Source organism: Ursus arctos, unplaced genomic scaffold (genome assembly GCF_023065955.2).
Source record: "Ursus arctos isolate Adak ecotype North America unplaced genomic scaffold, UrsArc2.0 scaffold_27, whole genome shotgun sequence".
In the NCBI taxonomy this organism is placed as follows: Eukaryota; Metazoa; Chordata; class Mammalia; order Carnivora; family Ursidae; genus Ursus; species Ursus arctos.
In genome coordinates, this window is record NW_026622952.1 from 9,807,448 (window position 1) to 9,813,447 (window position 6,000).

The window sequence follows — 6,000 nt, forward strand, 5'->3', positions numbered from 1 at the left end:
CCAGATCACAGAGGTAAGTGTCCAAACATCAAGAATGAGACACGAGTTTGTGGGATTCTCAACCCAAGGTTAAGGTTGAGGTAGAATCCTTTCAGTCAGGTGTTCCAGAAATAGATATCCCCCCTCATCCTCCTCAGTACCATTTAGCTATTCAGTTGGGAGAAGCTGGATCTTCAGTATGACCCCCACATTTTACACATCATGTATGAATTATACACCACACATTAAGTTCCGTATATCAGAATATCCTATATTAATCTGATTCTGGCTATTTTTAAACATGTATGAATTGTATTCCATTCCATTTGGAGAAATAAATTGAAGAGTCACTGCCCAGGATCAACATCTCCAGCCAAGCAACAGCAGCAAGGCATAGTCGAAGAACCAGCCTGACAATCGGGACACCAAGGGACTGGCCATGACATCGGTCAGGGACTGGCTCTGCGGCCCAGGGCAAGTCAACGTGTGGTTTCAGTTTCCTCATCTGAAAAATGAAAGTATTTGACTAGAGGATTTTAAGATCAATCCTTTTTAAGATCCGTCATTTTCAACTGTGGTGTGTTATGATTTTGAATACTCGGTACAACTGAATCAAAAATCAAGCCACCTATTCTGAAATTGGGGCAATTATGTAACAAATGCGAAATATGTTCTAGACAGGTTATTTGGCATGAAGCCACCCTAAAGGTATTAGCTGTAACCAGGTAATATTAATTCAGTGAACAGACTCGGTAGTGTTTTCCTCAATTCTTTGGTGTTTGAATTGACTACGCCCATTTTCTAACACTTTATACAGAAAGAGGTTGAACATTTCTACTCCCATTGCCTTTTGGCCATCTTGAGCCCAACTAGTCTCAAAAGTAGAAAATGTTTGAATCAAATCAAACTTAGAGGAGGGGAGATAGAGACTGGGCATAGAGAGACCTGTCTTTCCAAATATAATGAATTTTTTTCCAAATATAATGAATTTTTAAAAAATGGATTACTGTATAATTCCTTAGAAAAAGCTCTGTATTTGTCTGGAAAAAAAGTATTTAAAGATTTTAGCCAAACTGCTTGGTGTAAATAGTAAAAGTCCAAGGAAAGTTAAAGAAAATAGAAATATTCTACATGCGTAAGGGGAAGAATCTGTTGTCCTAGGATTTGGGGAAGGAAAAGGGGAGCAAAGGGGTTGGTGGAAAGCCAAGACCTGGCTAAGATGTGGCCTTTCTCCTGGGAGTTCCAAATCATCATTAAGGTTACAGAGGCAAGTGAATTTATGAAAAATGGTGAAGGGATTGTAGTTTGCATCTAAATTACTAAAGACAAAACAGACACTCAGGAGAGAGCAAAAGGACCTTAGACATGGAAGACTTTGAAAAGTGTGGGGATATTTTGGGACTGTCCTAAACCATAGACCTGCATTCTTTTAGGAGCAGGAAGTGCCTCATTTAAAATCTGAACAAAAGCAAGGTGTCAGAAGCAAGTGAGACCAAGACCCTTGGGAACAGAACACAGCTGCAGCTGAAAGGAGAGGAAATGGGCTTAAGAACATTGAACAATAAGACTATGAGAAAGAAGGGGCCCCTGGGCGGTTCATTCGGTTCAGTGTCTGCCTTTGGCTCAGGTCCTGATCCCAGAGTCCTGGGATGGAGCTCCAGTCGGCTCCCTGCTCCGTGGGGAGTCTGCTTCTCCCTCTCCCTCCGCTCCTCCCCCCTGCTCATGTTCTCTCTCTCTCTCTCAAATAAATAAAATCTTAAAAAAAGACTAAGGGAAAGAGGAGCTGAAAAGAATTCTGCAATATATTTGCACATCACACTCTTACCCAACCTTCTGGGCTCAACTGGCAATTTTAGTTAGAACTGCTCTAAGAATTTCTCTTAAGGTTTATAGGGCCTTTCTACACTGCATACAGATCCTTTCCTAGGCACGGGTTATAGAGGGCAGTCTTCCCACATTTGGGGTGTTAACACTGCAGCCTCCCTCCTCCCAGAACCTGACTTACTGTTTCTGAAGACACAACTATTTCTAACTCTGCCCCTGGTGGACATTTCTGATAAAAGCCACCATTTCTATTAATCATACAATTACGATAATAAATAGGGAAGACCAAAAATCAACTGGACAAAAGGGCCACAGCTGGCAACTTCAACAGGTGAACTTGGCAATGTAAGTAAATGAGATATTCTACAAGCGATATTTCCATTGGGAATACTCAGTGCCAGTCATTTCCCCAGGAGGGGCTTGTTCAATCAGAGCAGCACATTTTAGAAATGCATGCGACTTTCAGAGAACATACTGAATTTTTTTTTAAAGATTTTATTTATTTATTCGACAGAGATAGAGACAGCCAGCGAGAGAGGGAGCACAAGCAGGGGGATGGAAGAGGAAGAAGCAGGCTCCCAGCGGAGGAGCCCGATGTGGGGCTCGATCCCAGAACGCCAGGATCACGCCCTGAGCCGAAGGCAGACGCTTAACCGCTGTGCCACCCAGGCGCCCCAACATGCTGAATTTTATTCAGCAGCTCTGTGTGCTCACGGCCCAGCTCATGATTCATGAACCTGCTGGAAGCATGGGGAGAAAGGATGCTCAAAGCCAGGGAGCTGTGAGTTCCTCACATGTCATGTTCTATCTGTGCACAATAATCCAGGTTAACAGTCTTCCCTGTTAAAAGCAATATGGGATCGTTTTGTTAAGTAAACCCTCTCACACAAAATTAGAGAAGTCCATTTCAGATATTGGGCTATGAAGCAGCAATAAAGTGCAAAAATCCAATACATTTGTTTAAAAAGGGCAGCAGGGCACCCAGATAAGAGGCTAACTAAACAAGTTTTTCCCGACATTGCAAGTGTGCCTTCCCCATTTCGTACCCAGGGAATTCTTCCTAGAATCACACATCCTGGAGTTTCAGCTTCAGCTGCTGACACAGACGAATGAAAGAACTTCAAAATAATAACAAGAAACACAGTTCTTTGGCAGTAAAATTAATGTGTTAGCGCTTAAAAAAATAAAAAACCGAGGAGAGGAAATGAGATGTTAACCCGTAAAAGATGCAGCCTCGGATGAGAGCGCAACATGGGACCCCTGAGTTATCTGACCTTGGCATTTAGCATCAGAAATGTGACAAAGTACAGATCCCGGCACTTTGTGGTACTTGTGGTAGTGGAGGGAGAGCCTGGTGTCTTTCCACATTGGGTGGGAATACCAAGGCTCTTACTGACAAATGGAGGGTGCTTCCAAACTTCTGTGGACTATGTATTTGGGACAGGTTTTATCTGGGACAGGTTTTTTTTCCTGCTCAGTTTTGTTTCTATTTGTTCCTTTCACATTCTGCCTTGGGACGTCATTTAATCATTCATTCATTTGTTCCTCTTCATCTGTTCTGGTGGGCACTGAGCCTACTGGAGGGGGCAAGGGAAGAGACATCCAAAGATTCTAAACCCAGTTAACCGTCTGACTCTTGGTTTCGGCTCAGGTCCTGATCTCAGGGTCGTGAGATGGAGCTCCCGAGTCGGGCTCAAAACTCAGCTGGGAGTCTGCTTGTCCCTCTCCCTCTGCTCCTCCCCCAGCTCTCTCTCTCTCTCACACACACAAATAAATAAAATAGTTTTTTAAAAAGCGAAAAACAAAGACAAAGTAAACTTATAGTTCAAAGTCATATAACTGCCACGTAGCCTTGACTAGAACACACAGGTTAACCACACAGCTATCTCCAACCAGAAGCCTTAAGCCCGGAGGAGACGGTGGCCCTGCAGGTTCTGGTCAAGAATAAAGGCAAGAGTCAAAAATGTAACAAGGCAAGCAAACTCATATTCCAACCTTCCCACCCCCTCATTAACATTATGAGACCCAGAGGTGTTTTGACTTTCCCGGCTCCGGCACAACGCCCAGAGCAAATGGTAGGAAAGTAGGGTTAGCTGCAGTTTCCATATACAGACATGACGAGGGCCAGCAGGTATCTTCTTACACTAAAGCTACCCACTTTCCTCCCTGACAAGGGCTAAGGAATAAATGGACACAGTCAGGAGGCTATCTGCATGCCAGAGTTGGAGACTAGAAGGGAATACGCACCTGGTTAGAGTACCAGAACCAAAAGAGGTTATCTGGCCTCTGGAACAAAATCTGACAAACAGAATGTTAGTGCACACATTTAGGGAGTAGCCTATGCTATCAAAGGAATTTATCTTAGAGTCTTTAACCATAATCAGCCACTTGTACAAATGCCAACTAGAAATCACTGAGAAAAGAAAGGAATGGCTCTCTGAAAGGTAAAAAAAAAAAAAAAACAAAAAGAAAACAAAAACCAACAACCATAAGTTTTCTTCCTATTTAGCTTTTACTTTCTGCTCTCATTTTCCTTTTCCTTCACTTTCCTTGAATTCTCCTCTGGAATAAGATATTATAAATTAATCCCTGTCACTAGGAGAAGGATGACAACTCTAGTAGATTCTTTAAAGCAGGACTTAAGTAACTATTACATGATTCCACTTGATGGTGTGCAAAGAGAAAATGCTGGCTTAACAAACAGAATTGTTTCCAATGTTCAAATAAAGCTTTGACTTTCATGGCCCAAGTCCTACCATACCTGCTTCCTTTCTCCATCTTTATAGCCCAACCCCTAAAAACCCTATGAATTTATAATTTGTTACATCTTAAGGCTCAGGCAGTAGATTTAAAAGCATTCATTAGTAAATGGCTGTCATGCATTTTGAAGGAGAAAAGATCTACTTTACATGTTAAGTAGTATTTTACTGAAAATAAAATTTAAGAGAGTACCATTTGCAATTTAATTTAACCACATATTCCACTCATCTTGTCAGGTATAAGGATGACTTCATCCCAATTCAAGTACCAATTTCCCTAGAGACAGGCAATCTAGTTCTAGAGTAGATTTGGGGGGATCACTAGAAGACCATGATCATTATTACTACTTTTGTAAGAAACTGATCCAAACAGAAAATAAAGCTAGAACTCCTTTGAGTCTCCTGCACTCAACCTACTGACAATATACTACTCTGTTGAGAAGAGAAGCAAATTACACACACTCTCTCTCTATACACACACACACACACACACACACACATATATACATACATATATATATATATATGTAAGCATACACATACACACACATATACACATCCTGGGTAGATGTGCCATTTCATTTACATATGTATGAATGAGTTTTATATATTTATACATACGTATGTATGAATGAACTCTGTGTGTATATGGATGAATGAATCAATATATCTCCATGCATATATATGTCACATGCATATATATATCACATTTGTGAACGTACATACTTACATATATGTGTTATGTGTGTGTATGAATGAACTGGCACATCCAACCAGAGTGTGTGGGGTGTGTGCATGTGTACATGTGTGTGTGAAAACAGAACTGAAATGTTTGGAAGTATTTTTTAAGACTCTTTAAGAAAAGCGGATGACTTTTGACCAAGACGACCTCATAATTTTACTTTAACCTTTGTCTACTCTAGACACCTAGAAATGAGACTGCATATCAAATAGGAAACTGAAGAAATATAGCCTGGCTCAAAACCAAGATAAATATCTGTATGGATCATCAACAAAACAAAATTGATAAATGGTGAGTGGGTCTAAATCCATGTACTTTCTGGGCCCTGGCTCCTGAAGCAGGCAGTGGAAGTCGGAATAATGCAGTGTAATAGGGAACAAATGACTCCATGACAAATGAGACGTGAGAGCCAGTTGCACAACTTAAAGAACGGATTGGCATGGAATTCCCCAGTACAAGGGAACTGCCTGAAAAAAACTCAGCCAATCTAGGACTGCTATTTAGGGAAGCAGGAATTACAAAGACACAGCTTCTTCCCTGGGACCTGAACCTAACCATACACTGGCTCAAGGGCTGATATCCCAATAATACTACAGCTCGGAGGTCCTGAATGACTTTTGTAAGACCTAGTTTTCCATTTAGGACCTTCGGTTTAGGTGGAGGTAGCCACACATCTGCAGTTCAAAGGCTGGTAAT